This window comes from Pseudophryne corroboree, chromosome 12, assembly GCF_028390025.1.
Source record: "Pseudophryne corroboree isolate aPseCor3 chromosome 12, aPseCor3.hap2, whole genome shotgun sequence".
Classification (NCBI taxonomy): domain Eukaryota; kingdom Metazoa; phylum Chordata; class Amphibia; order Anura; family Myobatrachidae; genus Pseudophryne; species Pseudophryne corroboree.
In genome coordinates this window covers 103,597,995-103,624,760 of record NC_086455.1, presented here as the reverse complement: position 1 = coordinate 103,624,760, position 26,766 = coordinate 103,597,995, and the positions used below count along the sequence as shown (strand labels likewise).

General features: G+C 43.8%; 1 protein-coding gene across 5 annotated transcripts in view; it reads left to right on the top strand.

Moving 5' to 3' along the window:
• Positions 1-26,766, top strand: part of CAPN3 (calpain 3) — a 354,142-nt gene that overhangs the window by 69,918 nt on the left and 257,458 nt on the right. The window lies entirely within an intron of this gene.

The following is a 26,766-nucleotide window of genomic DNA, read 5'->3' as shown; positions in this document are numbered from 1 at the left end:
TCCAGCCTCTTCTTCTATCTCAACCCTGTGCCTCTCACTCCCCCACCTCACCCACTGCTCCTCTCACTCCCCTATCACACTCTCTGCGCTTCTGACTCACCCCCTACTCCATCTCACCCCTGTGCCTCTCACTCCATCTCACCCCCTTTGCCTCGTACTCCATCTCACGCCCTGCTCCTCTGACTCCATCTCACCCCCTGTGCTTCTCACTCCATCTCACCCCTGTGCCTCTCACTCCATCTCACCGCCTGCGCCTCTCACTGCCTGCTTCTCTCACTACCCCATCTCACCCCTTGTGCCTTTCACCGCCTGCTCCTCTCACTCTCCCATCATACCCCCTATGCCTCTCACTCCCCCATCTCACTGCCTGCTCCTCTCACTCCCCCATCTCACCCCTTACACCTCTCACCATCTGTCCCTCTGACTCCCCCATCTTACCCCCTGTGCCTCTCACGTGATGCTCCTCTCACACCCCCATCTCACCCCATGATCCTTTCACTCCCCTCTCTCACCCCATGCTCCTTTTACTCCCCCATCTTACCCCCTGCTCCTCTCACTCCCCCATCTCGCCAGTGACATGCAGTGGGGTGAGGCAGAGCCTTTCCTGTCATACTAACGTTTGCACCAGAGTTTTGACTGTATAAAGTATATGAAAAATACAAATAATATGTTAGAAATATCTTCTTTGCATTATTCTAATAATTTTTATAGCCAAAACTCTGGAGTAAAAAGTCTATGGCAGGTGAGGCAGTGCCTCCCCTGCCTATCTTTTCCACACATCTCTGATCGAAATGCATCAAATTTCCAGGAGGTTATACTGCTGCACCTGTGTATAATGCCCAGATGTACCCTTTGGCTCACATATTGTGTGTAAATCTGGTTCTGGTACTAGCCAGTGCCTCCTGAGAAATTTACCTCACCACACCCTGCATCTCACCCCATGCTCCTCTCACTCCCCCAGCTCACCCCCTGCGCCTCTTACTCCCCCATCTCACCCCCTGCGCCTCTCACTCCCCTCTCTCACCGCCTGCTCCTGTCATTCTCTTCTCTCACCGCCACTTCTGTCATTCCCCTCTCTCATACAACTCCAGTTTTGTGGTGGAAATGGCCGCAACCAGTTTTATTAAGCAGAAAATAAAATAAACATCAAAAGAAAATACCTTGCCTGTCCAGCACTAACTATACACAAGATGTTCCTGACTGTCTCTAAACAAAACACAGAGTTTTCCAGTAAATACTGTATGGCTCACTTGTATAAGGAAGCGTGTTTCCCTCGCAGAGATTCTGCGGTTTCTCCTCAGGCAGTCTGCACACACTGATCAGGCTAGCAGCCCTATAACACTCTTACACAGCTGAAAGCCCTGATTAGCCCTCTGTGAGGCCAAAGACCCGAACTGGGCCCACTGTCTGGAACTTGCCCTCTCTCTCTCTCTCTCTCTCTCTCTCTCTCTCTCTCTCAGGGCCCTTATCCAGCTTTTCCAACAAACTGAAAAGCTGCTAACAAAACATTTTCCTGGAAGTTTTCCTTTTTCTAAAACATGTAAGACAAGAACCTGGGACAAACATACCTGCCCTCAAACACTTTTCCAGTGTTCTTGTCACAGCACATTATAAATGTTACTTCATTGCTAATTGGTTGCCATGGGCAACTTCTCCACTTGCTCACTTCTCCACTCTTATCACTGCTTCATACATTTACCCCATAGTAACATAGTTAATGTGGTTGAAAAAAGACAAATTGTCCATCGAGTTCAACCTGTATTATAATTCAAATCCTATTCTGTATGTAACCATCGTTTAACTATAATGTCCCAAATGAAGTTATGTTTTAAGTCTAACAACTATAATTTGTGCTGTATGTAAAATACATTCATTTTAAATTCTATATCCTTGGATATCTTTTTCAGTTAGAAATGACTGAGTCCATCATTATTTATTACCTTCTCTGGTAGAGAATTCCAAATCTTTACAGCACTCAATGTGAAGAACTCTTACCTTCGTTGGGTATGACATTTTCTCTCCTCTTACCTAAGTGGATGTCCGACTGTCCTGCATAGAGATATATCAGTAAACAAGTTGCCTGATAGCTACATCAATTGTCCCTTTATATATTTGTAAATATTAATAATGTCTCCTCTTAGATGCCTCTTTTCCAGGGCCGGCCCAAGCTTAATTTTTTTGGTAAGCAAATTTAGAATTTAGCGCCCCTTGATGGGATCAAATTTTAAAAGAGGCGTGGTCTCACAAGGAAGGGGCGTGGCAACACAAAAGTACCCCCAGGGGTCCAGGGAGATTGTCAGTGACAGGGAGAAAGTGCGTGACTGGGTGGCAGAGGTGATGGAGATAGTGGGTGACTGAGGAGGCTGGGGTCCTAGGGAGATAGTGGGTGCCATGTGCCCACAGTGCTAGATATGCCCCCACAGTGTCACATATGCCCCCACAGTGCCAGATACAGATATGCCCCCACAGTGCCATGTGCCCACAGTGCCACATATGACCCCACAGTGCCACATATGACCCCACAGTGCCACATACAGATATGCCCCCACAGTGCCAGATACAGATATGCCCCCACAGTGCCAGATATGACCCCACAGTGCCACATAGACATATGCCCCCACAGTGCTGCTCATCGTTTTGCTGCCTGTTTTCTTTGTGGAGAGCACAGCATGCGCTTCTCCTGCCTGCTGCTTTGACCCTCAGTCTGGTCTCCGACGGTGACTGCAGCGTGTATATCTGAAATCAGGCGCCGGTCCGCGAGCTCTGATTGGCTAACGAACCGGCACCTGATTTGAGTTTTACACTCCGCCGTCACTGCTGGAGACCAGACTGAGGGGCAGCCTCAGGATGGCAGGCAGGAGAGGCGCGTGGTCCAGGCTGCCGGCGGCGCCTTCTTCACTACGGCGCCTTACCCGTGCGCGTACCGCACGGGCTGGGCCTGCTCTTTTCTAGTCTAAACATATTTAACCTAGTAAGCCTTTCCTCATAATCCAGTGCCTCTAACCCCTTAATAAATTTTGTGGCTCGCCTCTGAACCCTTTCAAGTTCCAAGATATCTTTTTTATAGTGCGGAGCCCAGAAATGTACACAGTATTCCAGGTGTGGCCATACCAATGATTTATAAAGTGGCAGGATTACACTCTAATCCCTTGTCTCAATTCCTCGTTTTATGTATGCTAAAACCTTATTTGCCTTCGTTGCTGCACTTTGACATTGGGAACTGCTACTAAGTCTATTATCAATAAGCACCCCCAAATCTTTTTCAACTACCGTTTCCCCTTCATTTTCCTCATTTAATTTATAGGTTGCATGTTTATTTTTAGTCCCAAAGTGCATAACTTTACATTTTTCTATATTGAACCTCATTCTTCATTTATGTGCCCAAATTTCCAGTTTGAATAAGTCGTTCTGTAGAGACTCAACATCCGTGTCTTAATTACCCTACACAGTTAAGTATCATCCGCAAAAATTGACCGTGCTTTCCAGACCCACTCCTAGGTCATTAAAAAATATGTTGAACAGCAGTGGCCTGAGGGCCTAATTCAGAGTTGATCGCAGAAGCAAATTTGTTAGCAATTGGGCAAAACCATGGGGGTCATTCTGACCCGTTTGCACGCTGCAATTTCTCGCAGCCATGTAACGGGTCTGAACTGTGCATTCGCATGGGCGGTAATGCGCAGGTGCGTTGGTCACCGGCGACGGCCGTCACCATGGAGCGACGGACCTTATGGAGAAGCCGTTCGCAGCGGCAAACTCAAGAAGATTGACAGGCAGAAGGTGGACCTGGGCGGCAACTCACCACTTTCGAGGAGTGTCTGAAAAAATGCAGGCGTGCCTAGCCGTTGAAGAGGAGGGTTCCTGACGTCAGCTCCAAGCCGGATCATCGCAGCGGGTGAGTAAGTCCTGAGCTGTGCAGAGACTGCACAAACTTTTTGTTTGTGCAGCTCTCTGCACAAGCGATTGCAGCCCTGCACAGCCCTAACCCATTCCCCTGTAGGCGGCGATTACCTGGTTGCAGCAGTGCAAAAAATAACCTGCGTGCGACCAGGTCGGAATGACCCCCTATGTGCACTGCAGAAGGGACAGACATAACATGTGCAGAGAGAGTTAGATTTGGGTGGGGTGTGTTCAAACTGAACACTGAAAACTAACTTGCAGTGTAAAAATTAAGCAGTTAGTATTTCCCCTGCACAGAAACAATATAACCCAACCCAAATCTAACTCTATCTGCACATGTTATATCTGCCCCCTCCCCCCCCCCCCCCGCAGTGCACATGGGCCCTCATTCCGAGTTGTTCGCTTGGTAAATTGCATCGCATCGCAGCGATTTTCCGCTTAGTGCGCATGCGCAATGTTCGCACTGCGACTGCGCCAAGTAAATTTGCTATGCACTTAGTAATTTTACTCACGTCTTTTTCATCGTTCTGTCGATCGTAATGTGATTGACAGGAAATGGGTGTTACTGGGCGGAAACAGGCCGTTTTATGGGCGTGTGGGAAAAAACGCTACCGTTTCCGGAAAAAACGCAGGAGTGGCCGGAGAAACGGAGGAGTGTCTGGGCGAACGCTGGGTGTGTTTGTGACGTCAAACCAGGAACGACAAGCACTGAACTGATCGCAGATGCCGAGTAAGTCTGGAGCTACTCAGAAACTGCTACGAGGTGTGTAATCGCAATATTGCGATTACTTCGGTCGCAATTTTAAGATGCTAAGATTCACTCCCAGTAGGCGGCGGCTTAGCGTGAGCAACTCTGCTAAAATCGCCTTGCGAGCGATCAACTCGGAATGAGGGCCTTGGTTTTGCCCAACTGCTAACAAATTTGCTGATGCAATCAACTCTGAATTACCCCCAGAGTACGGGCCCTTGCCGTAGTCCACTGTATACTGATTCCCAGTTGGAAAACATCCCATTATCCGCCACTCGCAGGGTCGTCTTTTTGTATGGGCTCAATGGGCTCCTGCCCAAAGGCCCTAGGAGTATATGGGTCCTAGGCTGATAGCTGATGGTCCCCTCTTTCCAGGGGTACCATATTTTTGAAAATCGGCCCTGGGGAACCGGAGATATCCAACTTGAAAGCAGTGGTCCCCATCCAAGCCTGTTAATTACTCTTCCCAGCCAGATATCTCTGGCTCTGTCTGACTTAGAGTTTTTCTGAGGGTATACTCCAAACGCTGTGGTGCTCCCCTTTTGGTGGACACTGGCAGCTTGTCTCTACAACAGTATGCCCACGACCAGAGATATCAGCCTTCAAGTAGCTGGTCCCTGCTCCAGCTCTACATGCCTAATATGCAGTGTTAGCTTTTTATTGTTGAATTGATCTGGCTCCTGAACCCTGATCCCCAAGTCCACAGAACATTCTGAAAGGTGGGACTCTCTAGTTTTTTATCCCATTCAGAGCTAAGAAATATATTTTCAGGAACTTGAGATACTATATCTGTAGTCAAGCAAGCTGCCCTCCCACAAGAAAATTATAAATATTAAGCCCACTCCACTATCCACCACTCCCCTATGTATTAAACACCCCATACCACCCTGGAAGTCATATACCAGGGCTTCTTAATTCAGCCCAATGCCCCCTTCTACAGTTTAGCCCCATCTGTTCAGTAAAGGAGTAATTAGCAGAAATTACTGCTCCAGGTCCTACATGCGGAAGATAGACCACTGCCTACCGCCTGCGGGATATCAAAGCTGCCGCTGATAGCACCCCCCACCCCTACTGCTGGAGGATGGGTAGGGGGCCCACTGCATTGCTGTGCCCAGGGGCCTACACTGCTGTTACGACGGCCCTGACCACTCGCTGTTCCCTATTATCCAGCCAATTACTTACCCAAGTACAAATAGTGGTGCTTAAACCAAGCTCTCTTAATTTGAAAATCAGTCTCATGTGTTGCACTGTGTCAAAGGCTTTAGCAAAATCTAAATAGACCACATCCACTGCTTTTCCCTGGTCAAGGTTATTGCTCACTTTCTCATAGAAGCTAATTAAGTTAGTCTGACATAACCTATCCCTTTCAAAACCATGCTGCTTCCTATTAATAGCCTTGTTGGTTTCCAAGTACTCCTGTATGCTATCCCTTCTAATATTTTCCCCACTATGGATGTCAAATTTACCGGTCTATAGTTTAAGGGTGAGTTTTAATTCCATTTTTAAATATTGTGTAATATAAGGCAGTTCTGTCCACTTCCCACCTACCATAAAAAGAAATCCTTAAGTGTACTTTAGAAAAAAAATGGGGGTTATTTAATTGTGTATTCAGTGTTTAGCTTGTGAAATTACCCTGGCACCCCAGTAATGTCACTGTTATATTAGGCAGGCACCCAGTGCTTGCAGTATGAAAATGCAAATGAAAGCCCTGTGCCAGGCAGCCCATGAGAGATAATCCCAATATAGTCTGTGGTGATAACTCACCACCATTATTACATGTCATAGGCACTAAGCAGGGTACAGTCACACACATTACTGTGCATGTACCCTAACCCACCACACCACCAGCTCTTTGTGTTCACACCACAGCCCCCACTGCAGATGCCACCTCACCGCAATCATTAGCACTCTTTCAGATCAGAATTGTGTGTTTGTATGTAAGGAGTAACCGGGGAGAGGGCCATCCACCTTTATAGTACCAATAGGGAAAAACTTAGGGTTAGGGTATTATGGTTATTCAAGGGGTTTGGGTTTGGACATTATTACGAATAGGGCATTAGAGTTGGTATTGTGGTTTGGATTAGTGTATTAGGGTTAGTGTAGGAGTTTAGGTTAGGGCAGTGGTTCTCAAACTGCACTGGGGTGCCTCAGGGTACTTGCAGGGATACCTTGGGTTGGTGGTCCATGGTCAATTAAAATTATTTGTGGTCAGTGTAATAGACAAAACCAGTGCTTGTGGCTTCCAATCAGAAATGAATCCTGCCCCTCACCACATGACTGAAGCTAAGGATGACATATAAAAACAATTTACAACTTTTGGGCAGTTACTTTTGGCTAGTTACTCTAGAACGCCATGATTCAAAAAAGATTGGGAACCACTGGGTTAGGTTATTAGGGATAGGGTATTAGGGTTGGTGTAGTGGTTTGGGTTAGGGTATTAGGGTTAGTTTAGGAGTTTGGGTTAGGAATAGTGTTGTGTAGGGTTTAGCGGATTGGGTTCAGGGGTAGGGTATTAGGGTTATGGTTAGGGTGAGGTTTGGTGATAGGGATGAGTTAGGGTCAGGATTATGGTAGAGATGCTATGAGTATACTGGATTTACAGATCTAGAAATCTTTTTGTAGATTCAGGCCCAGGCAGAGTATACAGTTTCCAGATACTGTGTAAGATGGAATTGCAGTCTCCTTTACACACTCATCTATATACCTAGATCCTCTCCAGTCCAAGAAATTCAAGGTCCTGGACCAATAATCCTGAGAATGCAACCTATTGGCTTATAAGGACTAGTGACCTAGGGCCTGATGTTCATGCAACTGAGCAAATTTTGGTAGACTGTGCACACCTCGCGATTGCACTACGCATGGACCAAGGTACTCTTGTGATGCTGCTCGCAATTAGGAATAGAAATATAGGCCCTCATTCCGAGTTGTTCGCTCGCAAGCTGCTTTTAGCAGCATTGCACACGCTAAGCCGCCGCCTACTGGGAGTGAATCTTAGCTTCTTAAAATTGCGAACTAAAGATTCTCAAAATTGCGATTACACACCTCTTAGCAGTTTCTGAGTAGCTCCAGACTTACTCGGCATCTGCGATCAGTTCAGTGCTTGTCGTTCCTGGTTTGACATCACAAACACACCCACCGTTCGGCCAGACACTCCTCCGTTTCTCCAGCCACACCCGCGTTTTTCCCAGAAACGGTAGCGTTTTTTCGCACACACCCATAAAACGGCCAGTTTCCGCCCAGAAACACCCACTTCCTGTCAATCACACTACGATCACCAGAACGAAGAAAAAACCTTGTAATGCCGTGAGTAAATTACCTAACTGCATAGCAAATTTACTTGGCGCAGTCGCAGTGCGAACATTGCGCATGCGCACTAAGCGGAAAATCGCTGCGATGCGAAGAAATTTACCGAGCGAACAACTCGGAATGACCACCCTAGTGCTATGGATTGTTTAAGGAGGGGGCCTCAAACTGGCATGTTGCCTAGGTCCCCAGAGGTCTTAATCCGGCTCTGGCACTATGTAAGTAAATGATAATAAAATGTATTCTTCTTTTGTAGAATATTGTATTCGGTATCAGGCTGATAGATAGCCAATGTCTTGTTAGACAGTCAATAGATAGACACCATATGTTAGACAGACATTAGGTTGACAGGGTCAAAAGGTCAACAGGGTCAAAAGGTTGACAGTACAAAAGGTCAACATGGTCAAAGGGTCGACATGGTCAAAAGGTCGGCATAAAAATGGTCGACATAAAAACGATAGACACTTTTTAAAAAATGTATTTAACATGTTTTTGGACTATTCCATACCTTCTCTATCCGTGTCGGCGTATTGGTGGTCATAACCCTTGTGGCGAGCGCAGCGAGCCACCAAGCCCAAAACGTGGCGAGCGAATGCCTTTCTACAATTGGGGGTCCCAGATGACAAAACTATCCACACAAACCACAAAAATGCATAACATAGGGTGTCTATCTATTGACTGTCTAACTCAGGGGTGGGGAACCTGCAGCCCTCCAGCTTTTGTTGAACTACACATCCCAGCATGCCCTGCAGCAGTTTTAGCATGGCCAAATAGCAAAACGGTAGCAAGGCATGCTGGTATGTGTAGTTCAAAAACAGCTGGAAGGACAAAGGTTCACCATCCCTGGTCTAACTAGACACTGTCCATCTATCAACCCACACCCATTGTATTCAATACTTGTCCCCCCTGTTTTTGTGCAATGATCCATATTTTTATTCTGTAAACTGTATCACTGGCGTATCTATAATGGGTGCAGTGTGTGTGGTGCACACGGGCCCCTGGGTCCAGAGGGGGCCCACAATGCACACACTGCACACACTGCACCCATTTCTTCTATACTTACCTTTCCGGCGTCCATCGGTGACTGTGTGTGGGCCCCCTCCTCTCCCGTAGCCGTCACCGCCGCTGCTAGAGCACTGAGCGCTAGAGACTCTGGCACAGTGCCAGAGTCTACAGCGCATGCGCAGGACTCCGGAAAAATGGCGCGGTGGCCATTTTTCAGAGTCCTGGGCATGTGCTGTAGACTCTGGCACTGTACCAGAGTCTCAGCGCTGAGAGCGCAAGCAGCGGTGGTGATGGCTACAGGAGAGAAGGGGGCCCACACACACAGAGTCTTCACACGGGACCCTCCTCTCTAGAAACGCCGCTGAATTGTATGGCAGATAGTTCTCCTTTTGCACTGTCAAAATCTGACATTGCACAACTGAGGAAGTATTTAAGTCTGCTCACATAGAGCACCACTGAGAATTTGAAGGATGTTAAACAATTTCACAGAGAATCATTTTGTAGTTGTTTAATAGTGAAATGGATCAAGATGGTTATAAACCACAAATATCTGAGGCCATATTCAAAATGCCTACTCCAATGCTTGAGAAGTACCATAGGGGGTCTACTGTATTTTCTACCCCAAGAATTAACACTCCTTGGGCCAGATTCAAATGTGGTTGCTAATGCAATCGCAAATGAGATTTGTTTTTACGCAGCTGCTGTGTGTAAATATGCTAATGCCACAGCCGCCTGGAAATGTAGTGAGACTCCCAGCAATGGCTCGTAGATCCAAGCAGCTGCTTACAAATACACAGTGGTGGTCACAGATTCTTCAAAAATCAACCATCTGACTATCCCTAAGGTCACGCAGAAGTGAGATGCTTTTTCCATGTTTTCTGTGTGCGGAATCACAGATGTAGGCAGATACAACCCAGAAAATGGTCAAGACACATCTGTGGTTTTACCGCCACACCTCTGTTCCTCCCATTAAATGGCCCAAGTTTGTAAATCACATCTGAATAAATCCTTACTATAAGCATAATCGCATTTGATCTGCATTAAATTACCGCTTGTGCACATTGCCGGTAAGACATATACGCAGTCGTCCGATAAGAATTCAACTGCATAAATATTGAGATAAGGACCACATCTGAATCAGAACCCATATCGCCAGTGGCTCAAATTACTTATTCAGGATTATTTAACAATGGGAAGGCCCTGGGCAATAGGCTTCAAAAAGAGCCCACCCTGGCAAAGGGTAAAATGTAAAGCGATTGCTAATGTGATCTTATGTAAACATGCAAGCGGCATTTACTGGAGGGGGATCTTTTGTATTCTTCTCCGAAAATAATTGCAAAACTGCTAAAGCCATCTAAAGTTGGCCAATAAAGTCAAGCTTGGTAAATGGGGCACCCAGGGCCATTTTATCCATTAGGCTATCTGAAGCCCAGAGGCCCTGCAAGGACCCGCCCATCAATTTTTTTGTGCTAAGGCACTGTTACCTGCACCCTAGGGCTCCAATTGTTAAAGGCACTTTGGACTGCGGACCAATAGTGCACTAGCTCTATTTCAGAAGAGAAAAGGAAGAACAATTGAACTGTGGTCAGCAGACTTTATTTCAACTGGGTATCGGTGTCTGTGTGAATACTGAAAGTGTAAATGATGGCCTAAACTCTGCTTACCAAATGTCAGCTGTAGTGGAGTGAAGGATTGAAGTGCCTGAGGGGGTCCAAAAAACCTAAAAGCCTATGGGCCCAACCATGGGTTAATACAGCCTTGGGGGCACCACTCCTTAAATTATCCCGCAGTCCTCCAAAAACAGCCTGTTTATGACTGACCACATTTTCATTTAAAAAAACTAAGTCTCTTATTGGATTGCTTAATTAACAATATGTTTTTCTGCATTTCACATTTGATATCACAGTACAGTGTGGCTCATTGAAGACAAATATTGTTCTATATACCATTGTTTTTAGATATCATCCTGCAGTTTAAAAAGTAACCTTCCCACAGTTCACATTTTTTGCCGTGTTGAAATGCCAGAAATATGATGTGGATACATGAGAGTGACGGCTTCATTAGCCCCGTACAATAGGGCAGAGCAGATCCCCTATGCATCCATTCAGTTGTATAGGATTAGTGTATACTGTCTGTTTAGAAAGGCTTGTGCCCTATTCTGTTGACAACTGTTTTTAAAAGGATGAATGCCTTCTGCTGATACAGGGACAAGCCAGGGTGCTATTTGTTTTACATGTTAAAGCGGAACAAAAGAAAGAGTAGGGAAAAATGTAAGTAAAGCATTGCACTTGCTGTTGCTCTCTTCAAGGACATATATGAACACAGCTTACATACATGCTGGAACCTACAAGCCTTCAAACATACAAGTGCCATAGATCACTTGTTTGGAGTTGTTGCCGCTTTTAATGACTGTGAAGCATTATTTTACCGCATTGTAGCCAAAAGGGGAATTATCTGGTTGGATATTTGCCTAATGCACTTTGAAGAGGCTGATTAGTAGTGCCACCCATCCAATCCAGTACGAAGCCATGCCTTTTATCCCTTCAATCCCTTCTGGGTTCTTTTGTGACCGGGTGATCCGGGAAAGAGATCGTCGGAATGGGGAAGGGTCCCTCATCAAGCCACTGAAGTTTGAAGGGCAGGACTATGCTGCTTTAAGAAAGGAGTGCATCAACAAGAAGAAATTGTTCGAGGATGACATCTTCCCGGCTGGAGGGCAGTCACTGGGCTACAAAGAGTTTGGGCAAAAAGCCACCAAAGTGAAGAACATCGTCTGGAAGAGACCAAAGGTTGGATGTTGCTTTACTCTGTTTACTCGCTCTATGACTGTGAGAATATCCCCAGCACTTGCGTTAATCTGTTGAAATAGGTACAGTACTTGTACAGTTCTCCTGTATACGAAATAATTTTTGACTTCTTTAAATCATCAAACAATGCAAACTTTTAGATTCTTATTTTAGAATAATAACTGTTTATCTGAGGAAGTTTGCAGATATTTCCAATTATACAGTATACTGTATTGTGTGCTTTATATTTGTCAATAATTTAGTTTAAAGATTTTATTTTCTATAAATGAATTACAGTATTTGTATTTTCAAAAATAGAATATAATAGACCAAATATGAGGTGTGATCGTCTCACATCTTACCATGGGAAAGCACTTTCCAGCTAGGTAAAGATGTGGCCTCATGCACTTAGCCTCAATATACCCCATATTTCGCAAGACATCCAGTCCTGACTGAGCAACTCCGAGTGGTGTGACCTGTTTTTCTTTCAATTTTGCATCTTATTTGCCTCACAGATGCAGTGAAACACTACTCACACTGTACTGGGGATGCTGGGATGCAACTTTAATTAATTTTAAACAAGTCACAGATGAAGCATAAGGAAACTTAGCATGAGAAGAAACCATGGTTGTTGCATTGTAACACTAACAGGTTTAGGGCCAGATGTACTAAGCCATGAACAGTTATAAAGTGTAGAGTGGTAAAGTAGCATCCAATCAGCTCCTAACTGCCATGTTACAGGATGTGTTTGAAAAATGACAGGAGCTGATTGGTTGGTAGTTTGTCTCTGTCCATTTTATCACTTTTTAAGGCTTAGTACATCTGGACCTCAGACTCATTCACATGCAGATTTAAAAATGTTGCACAACAAATTGATCAGTGCAATCTAGAAAAGGCTGGGGGGATTCTATTTTCATTAAAACATGATTAACTTTTAGATTGTAAACTCGCAAGAGCCAGGCCTTCTTCCCTCATGTGTCTTTCCTTCTTTTACTTACAATATCTATACTCCATACTTCCTTTGATGGCACCTAACCTCTGGTTTTCCGCACTTGACCTATATTGTCTTGAACTGTAAGTGCTTTTTTGCTCATTTGTTTATGTACTCTGTAATGGGTGCTGCGGATCCCTTGTGGCACCATATAAATAAAGGATAATAATAATAATAATAATAATAATAATAATAATAATAATAAGTGGATCAGTTGGTAGCACTAAATCGGTTGCAAGGAGATCATTATAGGTTTCAGGCCCACGAGTAAAGAACCCCTCATATAAGCAGTATTTCAGCATACTTTCACTTCTGGAATAGTGTTCATAATATGAGACATAACCAATTCTACTGTATAATATAGATTGTAAAAAAAAAAAAGTCATACAATACAAAGCACCTTCCCTAGATAATAAGAAACAATAGGTAACAATATTGTTTTATCATTGGTTTTTGTGAAAACTGCTCCCAACTATGTTTACACAATATTTCTACATTCTTTCAACTCAAAGATAATAATCTAATGTGGGTCAGAGCAAGTGCAGTTTATATAGTAACATAGTTTCTGAGGTTGAATTGAAAAAAGACAATTTGTCCATCAAGTTCAACCTAATTGTGGACTCCTACGCTGTATTATTTTAGGACTAATTTTGTTTGTTGCTGATGTTGGCCATTGTGTTTGTTCCTCTTTTTTAATAACTATAGTGTGTGACTACGCACCATAACCCTGTATATCATTATCCATTAGGAATTTATCTAACCCATTCTTAAAGGTGTTGACCGACTCCGCCATTACTTCTCTCTCAGGCAGGGAATTCCAAACACGTATTGTCCTTACTGTGAAAAAAACTTTTTCCCACTTTGTGCGGAATCTCCTCTCCTCTAACCTAAGTGAGTGTCCATATATCCTCTGTGTTGATCTTACCAAAAACAGGTCCCCCGCAAGCTCTGTGTATTGTACCTTTATATATTTGTTAATGTTGATCATGTCCCCTCTTAGTCTCCTCTTTTCCAGTGTAAACATGTCTAGCCTTGCAAGCCTTTCCTCGTTTTCTAGCGTCCCCATGCGCTTATTTAGTTTGGTCGCCCCCCTCTGTACCTTTTCTAGCTCCAGGATATCCTTTTTGTACTATGGTGCCCAAAATTGTGCACAGTATTCAACACTCTCCATTTTGCTGCCCATGCTTCTAGTTTGACTAAGTCGTTCTGAAGAGACGCAGCATCCCCCTCCATATTTATAACTTTACACAATTTTGTATCGTCTGCAAAAATTGACACCATGCTCTCTAGATCTACTGTTAGATCGTTAATGAAAATGTTGAACAATAGTGGTCCAAGTACAGATCCTTGTGGCACACCACTTAGCACTTCAACCCAATTTGGAAAAGTTCCATTTACCACAACGGGTTGCTCCCTATTATCTTACCAATTTCTGACCCAAGTGCATATTGTGCTCCCTAGCCCTATTTCTTGTAACTTATAGATAAGTCTCATGTGTGGTACTGTGTCAAAAGCTTTAGCAAAGTCTAAAAAGATTACATCCACCTCCTTACCCTGATCAAGGTTTGCACTAACTGTTTCATAAAAGCCAAGTAAGTTTGTTTGACATGATCTGTCCTTCACAAATCCATGTTGGTTCCTATTAATGACCTTATTGGCTTTAAGGATCTTCTGTATACTGGCCCTTAGAATACCTTCCATTACTTTCCCCACTATAGATATAAAACTAACTGGACTATAATTTCCTGGTTCAGCTTTACTTCCCTTTTTGAATATTGGCACTACTTCCGCTATATGCCAGTTTTTGGGAACCCTACCTGATATAACTGAATCATTGCAGATCAAAATTAGCAGTCTTGCTAGTTCAGAGTGTAGCTCCATGAGAACCCTTGGGTGAATTCCATCGGGACAAGATGATTTATTAATCTTTACATTTTTTAATCGGTCTCAGACTACCTCCTCAATTAAATAAACTCTTAGCAGTGGGACATTATCTTTGTTGAGATTTTGTGTTAATCCCTGCATCTGGTCCTCTCTTGTAAATACTGTTGAGAAAAACTCATTTAGTTTGTCTGCTATGTCATTGTAATTTTTGATTAAGACTCCCTGCTTGTCCTTTAAAGGGCCTATACTCTCCTTCTTTAATATCTTTATGTTAATATAGTTTTAAAAAAATGGGATTTGATTTGCTCTCCTTTGCTACTAGTTTTTAATCTTCTACTTTAGCCGCTCTTATTTCTTTTTTGCATATTTTGTTTCAATACTTATAGTGCTGAAATGACTCCACATTCCCGTCAGATTTGTATTTTTTGAATGCTCTGCTTTTTTTGTACATTAGTTCCTTTATCTTTTTGTTAAGCCACATTGGTTTGTCATTTTTACTCCTTTGTTTGCTGTCCGTGGGAATATATTTGTGAGTATTTTCAACTAGCAGTGATTTTAGTACCTCCCATTTCTCCATAGTATTTTTTCCTTGAAACAAAATTTCCCATTCGATGTCCCTTAAAGCTTCCCTCATCATGTCAAAGTTGGCTTTGCTAAAGTTTAGAGTCCTAGTTGAGCCAGTATAGGACTGCTTATGAAAACTGATATTGAATGTGACCATATTGTGGTTGCTGTTTCCCACTAATACTTGATATTTGATATCAATACCCCATTGTTAGTTAATACCAGGTCTAAGATTGCATTGTACCTAGTTGGTTCCTTGATTAGTTGAACTAAGCAGTTATCATTTAGTGTGTTTAAAAACATATTACCCCTAGCAGTATCACATGAATCATTTGTACAATTTATCTCTGGATAGTTAAAATCTCCCATCACTATTACATCTCCTACTACTTTTGCTTTTTCAATTTGTTTCAGTAACATTTCCTCATCAGACATATTAATACCAGGCGGCTTGTAGCATAGCCCCCAATTCTTTCTTTTTTGTTCCCTTTCCCCCGCATGCAATTTCTACCCATAACGTCTCAACAGTATTTACAGTCCCCTCTTGAATATCTTAACGTATATCAGGTTTTAAAAATGGCTTTACGTAAAGACATACCCCTCCACCCCGTTTATTTAATCTGTCTCTCCTGAACAGCATATAACACTCTAGATTGACTGTCGAATTATGAGATTCGTCCCACCAAGTTTCAGTAATGCCTATAATATCATAATAGAAATCCTTGCTTGCTGCAAGGATTTCTAGTTGCCCCTTTTACCTGTAAGGCTTTTATTATTTACATACATACAATTAAGATAAGTATTTCCCCTTGTGCTAGGGACTTCATTTTCTATATGCAGTAATGATGACCCATAATCATTGTTAGTTAGTGTTTTGGTAATACCCATGTTAATACCCTTGCCGACTGCTCTTTCCCTCCCCCCTCCTCTCCAACCCCATTTTGTTCACTACCTCCATCCCCACTATTCTCACTGCATGACCCATAGTTCCAAGCTAAACGCCCCCCCCCCCCCCCCTCCCCGGTGCCTAGTTAAAAAACTACTCCAACCTTCTAGCCATCCTTCCCTCCAAGCAACGCTGCCCCTCCTCATTCAGGTGCAATCCATCGCAACAAAAAGGATGGTGCCTGACTGAGAAGTTTGCCCACGGTTCCAGGAACACAAACCCCTCTTTCCTACACCAGTCTCTAAGCTACACATTTACCTCCCTAATCTCCCTCTGCCTCCCTGGACTAGCGTGTGGCATGGGTAATGTCTTTGATTCTTGATTGTTTCATGCTTGTACATGCATTACATAAACTGCATGCTTAAATGCAGGTGATAGAAGAGTACATGTTTTCACAATAGCAGAAGTGTAACCAGTGATGTAATGCTCCTATCCCACTACAATAGAAGCAGCATTAGTATTTGATCTTATACCAGTTCAGAGCAAAGTTGTAGAATTTGTATTGCAGAATGGTGTTATTTTCTAATAATAGTTGTTTTTGTAATTATTTGATAAAATTGTGTTTGAGGTGTGTTTTTTGTAATTGCATATTTTTGTCACTATTCAATTTAAAACCAGGCCAGAATATGCTCAGTGAACATTTTAAAATGATTTTTTTATGATAAATACCCAAAGAGGATGTCTTTTAGAATTTACTTACGTTTATGTGTGTTTGTTTGTTTGTTTGTTTGTTTGTTTGTTTGTTTTGTTTTCTGTTCACCTGGAATATAGGGCCTAATTCCAAGTTGATCGCAGCAGGAAATTTTTTAGCAGTTGGGCAAAACCATGTGCAGTGCAGGTGAGGCAGATATAACATGTGCAGAGAGAGTTAGATTTGGGTGGGGTGTGTTCAATCTGCAATCTAAATTGCAGTGTAAAAATAAAGCAACCAGTATTTACCCTGCACAGAAACAAAATAACCCACCCAAATCTAACTCTCTCTGCACATGTTATATCTGCCTCCCCTGCAGTGCACATGGTTTTGCCCAATTGCTAACAAACTTGCTGCTGCGATCAACTCAGAATTACCCCCAAAGTTCGGCCTTAACTTCAATGGAAATTTGCCAGAATCAAACACAAAAGGGGCCACACAGGGGTCTATCCTAGTGTTCTGTCTATTGTGAATGCATTCTAAACTGATAAGCACAATTATAAAGTGTCAGTTCCAATGAACTCTGTTAGGCCTACACTTAATAAACAAATAACATGTTTTGTGTGTATTAGAATAACATAATGTAGAAAACATAGAAATTAATAAATTTTGCATTCAATGCTGTATAACATGTTACACTACAGTATGTACTGATTACCTAATATTTAAAGTCAACACAAAGGTTGATTTTCAAGAAATTCACCAGTAACCCCAGACTAATAATTATTTTGCAAACTTATTTGGAAACATGATGCCCTAGCATGACGTAATGACAATGAGACAACTTGGGTTGCAAAGGAATTGAAATGGGATCAGTATGAATTACCGACGGTCGGGATGCCGGCCGTCAGTATATTGAAAACGGCATAGCGTCCGCCAGTATCCCGGCTGCGCTCGCCACAGGTTCTATTCCCACTCTATGGGTGTCGTGGACACCCACGAGTGGGAGTAGCCCCTGTGAACTGGAATTCCGGCTGGTGGCATTGTCAGCAGTCGGGATTCTGGCGTTGGTATCCTGACCATCGGGATCACGACTGCCGGCAATTTAACTGCATCCCATTGAAACATTGGCCCTCATTCCGAGTTGTTCGCTCGCAAGGCGATTATAGCAGAGTTACACACGCTAAGCCGCCGCCTACTGGGAGTGAATCTAAACATCTTAAATGTGCGACCGATGTATTCGCAATATTGCGATCAAAACCGAGTTAGCAGTTTCTGAGTAACTCCAGACTTACTCTGCCTGTGCGATCAATTCAGTGCTTTTCGGTCCCGGCTGACGTCATAAACACACCCAGCGTTCGCCCAAGCACTCCCACCGTTTCTCCAGACACGCCTGCGTTTTTTCCGGAAACGGTAGCGTTTCCTGCCACACGCCCCTAAAACGCCGTACATCCGCCCAGTAACACCCATTTCCTGTCAATCACAATGCGTTCTCCGGAGCGACGAAAAAGCCGTGAGTAAAATTACTTTCTTCTTAGTAAAGTTACTTGACGCATGCGCAGTGCGAACATTACGCATGCGCACTAAGAGAATTCTCACTGCGATGCGATGAAAAATACCGAGCGAACAACTCGGAATGAGGGCCATAGTACACAGACTAGCATTCGTGTGAGTGACAAGATGCTATCAATTGCTACATATTGTACATACTGCAGTAGCCAAAATTATTTTAATGTTTAAAGAGCCATATTTATCAAGACTATTTGCAGGATACCCTCCGAAAATGCCTGTTGGTTTGTGTGTGTGCGTGTCTGTGGGGGGTATTAAATGTCAAATATTAAGGGATGCCAGCTCCGTCATTGTGATCATATTCGGGATACCTGCATTCTGATTCATGTCAGGATTTCAGAGTCGGTATTTCGAGATCTGAGATCCCAACCATCGGGATCCGGCACCAAACATCTACTAAGCCTAAAGGCATACTATGTAGGACACTTATAGTTCTAAGATTGTTTCCCTTTAATCTCTAAAAGATATATAATTCATGATACATATATTCAGTATAATATTAGTATTTTATTATACCACAAATGTATCCAGTGTATAGTTTAAGTACTTCCCAAGTAATCACACATTAAAACATAGGGGGTCATTCAGACCTGGTTGCTCACTAGGGTTTTTATGCACTGCTGCGAGCAGATAGTCGCTGCCCGTAGGGAAGTGAATTTTCACTTCGCAAGTGTGCGATCGCATGTGCAGCCGGGCGGTACAAAAAAGTTTTGTGCAGTTTCTTAGTAGCGCAGGACTTACTCAGCCACTGTGATCACTTCAGCCTGTCCGGGACCAGAATTGACGACAGACACCCGCCCTGCAAACGCTTGGACACGCCTGCATTTTTCCAAACACTCCCAGAAAATAGTCAGTTGACACCCACAAATGGCTTCTTTCTGTCAATCTCCTTGCGATCTGCTTTGTGAGCAGCTTGGCAACGATCCGCTTTGTACTTGCACGACGCGCCTGCGCATTGCGTGTGACCAGGTCTGAATGACCCCCATAATGCTTAGCGCATATCTTACTACTATAACATGTTAAAAAATATTGATATGCCATATACAATTATCATCATGTAGTGGGCGAGATGTACTAAAGGGAAAATGCAGTTAAACCTTCATTTCCATATGTACTAAGATACGTCTGCTGGGTTTTTGCCGCCTAGGGTATCGCCATCTTTTGATGGCGATACCCTATAGAAGCCAATGGGCTTCTTACTGCCAGCCGCCGCATCCCGCCGTCTCCACCGCCCTGTGCCACTCACGCCTCCCCCCGGCATACCTGTGTGCAGGCAGTACTGGTCCCAGAACCCAAACTCCTCCTCCCCCAGCAACACAGCTGGAGGTACTTCTAGCTGCAGGGAGGAGGAGGAGGAGGAGGAGCCCGGGACTGACTTCTGCCTGTTTGCCGGTGTCTGGGAGGTGAGAGACCCCGGGGAGGTGACGGAGACCCCGCACAACCTTCTGACAGGTATCATGGGGGGCCTCTGTCACCGCATTGTGATGCTAATCGTATATGTTAGTACATATGCGATTAGCATCACTGTGGTGGCAGCGAGGGGAGGCCCAGTGTATTTATAATCTATCCCATATTTAATATCCACCTAGTAAGTTTTGATTTACAATTGGCTGCAATGCTCTAGTTTCTTGAAGAGTGGACCACTCATAGGCCAGGTGTGGACTATTGCTGCTGAGGTTTCAGGCATATTGCCATGCATGCCATGACCCTCCCCACATTCCCTGAAAATAATATATTGGCAATAGCCCTTAATAGAAGCACTCTTATAATAGTTCCTCTTTTTGTGACCATAAATAGGATATTTCTAGTATATCCGTGATACCGACATGGAGCTGTAAGAATTAATTTGCAGTACCTCTTCCATGGGCATGTGCCCATAGCTATGCTTAGCACTTAATGAATAGGCTTCTCCGTGTCACAGCAGCAATCCTTTTGATTTAACTGTCCCTAAAAATCATGATTCACGTGTGGAAACCCTGAATTCGCGTAAACTGCAGAATCAGTTCAGTTTTTTCCATGTGCAATCCTGATTTTACCTTCTTTTTTTGCTAGCTTTACCTACTGTGGGGATTCACATTCAGAGTAATCCTCTGCTAATTGGATTCTCTTGGTGCGGCTAATTGAATACTCCCCCCATGTGTCTGAACGTTCAACAGATGTTTGGTTCCTGAATAGCTGTTTGTTCCAGTGTTCCCTCGGTGCGTCTAATATAATCCACCCCCCAAATGTGCTGGAACCTTCCTGGTCAGCAGATGTTTGGCACCTGGAAAGATTTGTGTTTCAGTGTTCCTACGACTACTGGAATCCTCCTGGAAGTCTCTTTGCACCACTATACAGTATTTGGGTCCTGGCTTTCTAGAACTCCAGTAACATTTAGGTTTCCTCCTGGAAATCTTCTTATGAAATACCTTTGACTTGGCTGCAGCATCTCCTGTACATTAGACCTGACTCATGTTGGAAATGTGTGTGTTCATGTGATGGTATATGGCAGAGCAGTGTACACACCAGCGGAATGTTTCTGACCCAAGACTAGTCCAGTGGTTTAACCAGTAGTGTGGCTTATTGAGAAGTGAAGGTACAGCTGTACTCACAGTGGTTACACCGGTTGAGACATGAAGTGGAGCTTGAAGCTGAGCAGGGTTGTGACAGCTCACCAGCCAGTGACTGTCCTTTGGATGCAAGTGGCTGTGCCAGATGCTGGAACAGCAGTAATGCTGGTAATATCATCAGGCCTCTACCACTATGTTACTCTACACAGTAAAAAGATGGTGCCACGCATGCACAGTAGTAACTCTGGTGCACTTGTTGGCTAGGCCAAAGGTTCCCAAACTGTGTGCCGTGGCTCCCTGGGGTGCCTCGGGACACTTGCAGGGGTGCCCTGGGTTGGTGGTCCAGGACCAATTCAAATTATTCATGGTCAATATAATAGGCAAAACCAGTGCTGGTGGCTGCCAGTCATAAAATATGTGGCCAAACAGAAGCAAATCTTATCCCTCACCACACAACTGACCCTAAGGATGACATATAAACGCGATCTACTTAATGTAATATTTCTTTCTAAATTTCTCAATAAGAAATTTTTGGCCTAGGGGTGCCGTGAAAAAAAATTCTGATATTCTAGGGCGCCGTGATTCAAAAAAGTTTGGAAACCACTGGGCTAGGCAATAAAGTATCCCCGGAGGAGCCATTTTGGATTATGCGCAGTAGTGCTCTCCCATTCTAACAATTCATTGTTGTACAGTAAGCAGCAGCAGCAACTGATAAATGATGGTAATGCTGCAGGAGGCATTTTCTGCAGGTATCGCAGATCTGCATCCGAAGATGCAGCAATAGATAATCATCAGTCGCGATGGTCACAGCCTTCGCCTATCTGAGTAAATTTAGATTCAGAAAGGGAGACAGAACTCCTTTGCTGGGGGCCAGGAAATCTGTATCTCTAGACACAAGGCCAGGCCTTGGCATGCCTTCAAATCAGTGATGAAAGAAAGACCGGTAGTGCAGTCAAATTTAAAAAAGAATATATTTTTATTATTGTCATACAAATATGACAATAATAAAAAACAAGATAAAATGCAATTGTATAAAAAAAAACTAGTTGAGGCAATGAATCAAGTAATCAGAAGCCTACAGCAAACATTGTAAGAATAATATGTATTAAGAAAGTAATGTTCTGTGACCCAGATTGGTGCCAGTAATCCACACTGTAACAATGTGAAAATCTGTTGTTGCAATGTCTACAAAAGACTTAATTGTGAGGAAAGTAATATAAAAAGTATCAATGTGACACAGTCAGGCTGAGAAACGTCCAGTCACCTTGTGAACAAATTATAGAAGGAAGCCTATCAGGCAGGGCCGTAACTAGGTGTGTGCAGAAGGGGCATTGCCCACAGCGCACACCTAGTTACGGCGCATATTCCCCCTGCTGACAGCCACACCTCCCGATCCCCCTCCCCTGTGTGCTCTTCCAGCATCTGGCGCCCGCAGACAAGCTCTAACCAGCGAAAGCCTCAGCCGCATACAGTCAGCGGCAGCGTTGGCTATCAGTAAATCCCTGGAGTGCTGCGCTCCCGTGGCCCGCCCCTGTGTACTGCACTCCCGCAGTCCACCCCTTCTCTTGACCCCTGTGTACTCACTGAGCTCCCACGCCCCCCATCCCCTCGCCCCATGTACAGAGGGAGTGCTCGGTCAGGAGCCGGCAGCAGAACAGCCACAGGAAGAAGGAGAAATCATGTAAGTGGCTGCCTACACACTACACTACAGTACACTACACTGCTTTACACTACAGTATGCTACACTACAGTACACTGCACTACATTAAACTACATTACACTACATTAAACTACACTATATTACACTACACTACAGTACATTACAGTACAGTACACTACATTACAGCCTAACGGTAGGGGGGCATGTAAGGTGCTCTACCTGCCGTAATGAGTAAAAGGGGATTCCACCAGCTGTAATGTGTAAAAGGGGGCTCCGCCTGCTGTAATGTGTAAAAGGGGGCTCTACCTGCCATAATGTGTAAAAGGGCACTTTACCTGGCATAATATGTAAAAGGGGGCTCTACCTGGCATAATGTGTGATAGGGGCTCTACCTGGAGTAATATGTAAAATGGGGCTCTACCTGGCATAATGTGTGACCAGGGTTCTACCTGGTGTAATGTGTGACAGGGGCTCTACCTGGTGTAATGTGTGACAAGGGCTCTACCTGGTGTAATGTGTGACAGGGGCTCTACCTGGTGTAATGTGTGTAAGTGGCACTACTGTGCGATGTCATTTGAATAATGGAGACTACTGTGCAGCGTAATATGAATTGGTATTATTTTCCTCATTAAGCCACGCCCCTACATTTTGGTTGCATGCCTCCGGCGCGCACTGGACCTATTTTAAATATGGGGGGGGGGCGCCAATGCTGTTTCGTGCACACAGCGCTAAAATGTCTAGTTACGGCACTGCTATCAAGGCTCAGAATAATTTGCAGAAATGGTTACTGGTTACCCATGGTGACTACAGACATAAATTTACATAGGCAAGGAATAAATTTGAATCAGTAACCTCCAGGCAGTGTCAGACTGGCCCACAGGGGTACAGGGGAAACCCCAGGTGGGCCCCACCTCCTCTTCTAGGGATCTGGTTCCAGACTGTGCACTTGAATTATACATAGGATACTGCACAGGACTATGGTATATTTTCTACAGTGTATTGCTTTTATTAATCTGGTAATCATGCATGACCTAGCAGTATTTACTATACATATTTATCAAGGGGCCCAGACTATGCACTCTAATGATTAGCCAAACCACTAAAGCAGCTGGCCACACCCCTAAATATCCACTCCCCCGGTAGGCACTTCATGCCCCAGTCCAACACTGCCTCCAGGTAACACCGGTCAACACGAATTTTGAGTCTGGGTTCTGCATATGTGATATTTATTTCTTCCACATTACTATTTAAACAAAAAATCGTTTTACCTGAAAAAGTTTGCTTTTGTAGCTATCATAATGAAATTACGGATTTTAAGAAAATTTCCTTATTTCTATAACTTTATAACTTTATTGTATGTAAAAATGAAAAAACTTTTGTTATGAATAGAAATTACTTTTATTTACAATTTGTTAAAAAAAACAACCAACCACTGTAACAGAATATATATAAAAAAAAGTTTAGAAATTAATATATGTTGTGCTGCCTTTTGCCATGTGACAGGTCAAAGGATTATATCCTCCATTTTTGTTACTACCCAGTTATCTGTGCATGAGTTACTGACAGGCTTAAGTCTTAAGACTTATATCTTATTTCTGTGCACTGTTTAATCTCTTGTTTGTTACATGTATAGTGATCTATTCTGCAGAACTACAACTATATTATATGGACAATCATTCCAGTCTGTATTAATCAAAGGTTTACAGTTCCAGAAATGTCACCGTCTGTGCAATGAGAGATGGACATGGTTTAGCTATCTGAATAGTTACACACTGCTTTCATGTAATGAGGGAGAGAATACCACTTGCTTTCCCCCCGCTTGTCCCATCCCTTACTTACTAAAACATGCTTCTCCTTATATGGTCATTCAAAAACGTTAGTATTTATTGATCATTGTAAGAGACAGAAGCAAGTTTTTTTTAAAAATAAATGAAGATTTTGGTTATTTTTCGATATAGAGAATCAGAAAATAGTCATTGAAATAAAGACTTGATTTTTTTGTTTTTGTTCGCCGGTGTAATTTGTTAATAGTGGTATCCACCAGAAATGTATCCACTACAGATGATGAGATCAAATTAGAGCTTGTATATGGGTTATACCCTTTGGGGTAAATGGTCGATTAGAATTTAAATAAACTACTGCAGTGGATGTAATTCCCGGTTCTTACCAGACTGCCACCAGTGGGTGAAAGCAGTTGAGTAGCTACCATAGGTGCCCCCTGCAGCTGCTATGGGGCCCGGACTTCTTTGAGGGCCTGCTGCTTTCCCTGCACCTGGTCATGGGCTGCCTCCCCCTTCACTCCTGCTAAGTGGCTACCATTGATAGTATAAACTTTGGTTCCCCCTGAGGTTACAGCCACACGGAGGATCAGAGATCTCTGGTGGAGTCAGGTAGTGCTCACTCCCCCTCCCCCCCTCTCCCCTCTTACACTCTGATACTGTCTCTCTCGCTCCTCTCTCTTCTTGACACTGTGTCTCTCTCTCTCTCTCCCTCTCTCTGTCACTGTCTCTCACTCCCTGACACTGTCTCTTTCCCTGACACTGTCTCTCTCCCTCCCCCCTCTCTCTCTCTCTCTCTCTCTCTCTCCCTTACACTGTCTCTCTCCCTCCCTCTCTCTCTGACACTGGCTTACTCTCTACCTGACACACTCCCTCTCCCTTTCCCTAATGCTGTCTCTTTCTCTCTGACACTGTCTTTCTTCCTCCCTCTCTCTCCCTGACACTGTCTTTCTCCCTCCCTGATACTGTGTGTGTATGTCTGTGTCTCTCTCTCTCTCTCTCTCTCTCTCTCTCTGCCACTGTCTCTGTCCCTCCCTGACACTGTATCTCTCCCTTCCTGACACTCTGTCATTAAACCTTAGAATCTAATCAATTTGCCTGGGCATCATTGGGCTGTGTCTAGAACAATGGTAGCCAATCCTGGTCCTCGAGAGCTACCAACAGATCACATATTCCAGCTCACCTAGCACATTTTCCAGCTACCCCTGGTCTAGAATACTCAATTTTGTAGAATATGTGTGTGGTCTAGATCAATTAATTTGGCAGTCAGGCCAAATGGCTGGGTCCTAAGGGGTGCATAGCACATATAGTGATAGTGGTCAATGACAAACTCTTTACTTTGGAAACCCACAAACATGACAGTAATATTTTGTCGTACTTTATTGTTACTCCTAGCAAATGTATACAGCAGAAGTTAACATTTTGCAGCTTCTATTACTAATACAAACATTGTATCAAGCAGAATGCAGTTTTTGGCAACAAATAAAGCACTTAAGAAAATGTTACAATGGGGGTCATTCCGAGTTGTTCGCTCGCAAGCTGCTTTTAGCAGCTTTGCACACGCTAAGCCGCCGCCTGCTGGGAGTGAATCTTAGCTTCTTAAAATTGCGAACGAAAGATTTGCAATGTTGCGATAAGACATCTCTGTGCAGTTTCTAAGTAACTCGAAACTTACTCGGCATCTGCGATCAGTTCAGTGCTTGTCGTTCCTGGTTTGACGTCACAAACACACCCAGCGTTCGCCCAGACACTCCTCCGTTTCTCCAGCCACTCCCGCATTTTTCCCAGAAACGGTAGCGTTTTTTCACACACTCCCATAAAACGGCCAGTTTCCGCCCAGAAACACCCACTTCCTGTCAATCACCGTACGATCACCAGAACGAAGAAAAAACCGTGAGTAAAATTCCTAACTACATAGCAAATTTACTTGGCGCAGTAGCAGTGCGAACATTGCGCATGCGCACTAAGCGGAAAATCGCTGCGATGCGAAGACATTTACCGAGCGAACAACTCGGAATGACCCCCAATATCCATTAGGTCAGTGGTTCCCAATTTTTTTCGCATCACAGCCCTCTAGAGCAGGCATTCCCAACCACGGTCCTCAACGCACACCAACAGTGCAGGTTTTAGTGATATCCAGGCTTCAGCACAGATGGTTAAATCAAAATAACTGAGGTGCTAATTAAGTCACCTGTGTCCAAGCTTGGATATCACTAAAACCAGGACTGTTAGTGTGCCTTGAGGACCGCGGTTGGGAAACACTGCTCTAGAGTATCAGAATTTTTTTCACAGCAACTCTAGACCAAAAGTTTCTTAATGAGAAATGTAGAAAAAAAATATTAAATTAAGTAAAATGACTTTATTTGTCATTCTTTGGTTCAGTTATGTAGTGATGGATAACATTCACTCCTGTTTGTCCACATATTTTATGATTGGCAGTGACAAGCTTTGGTTT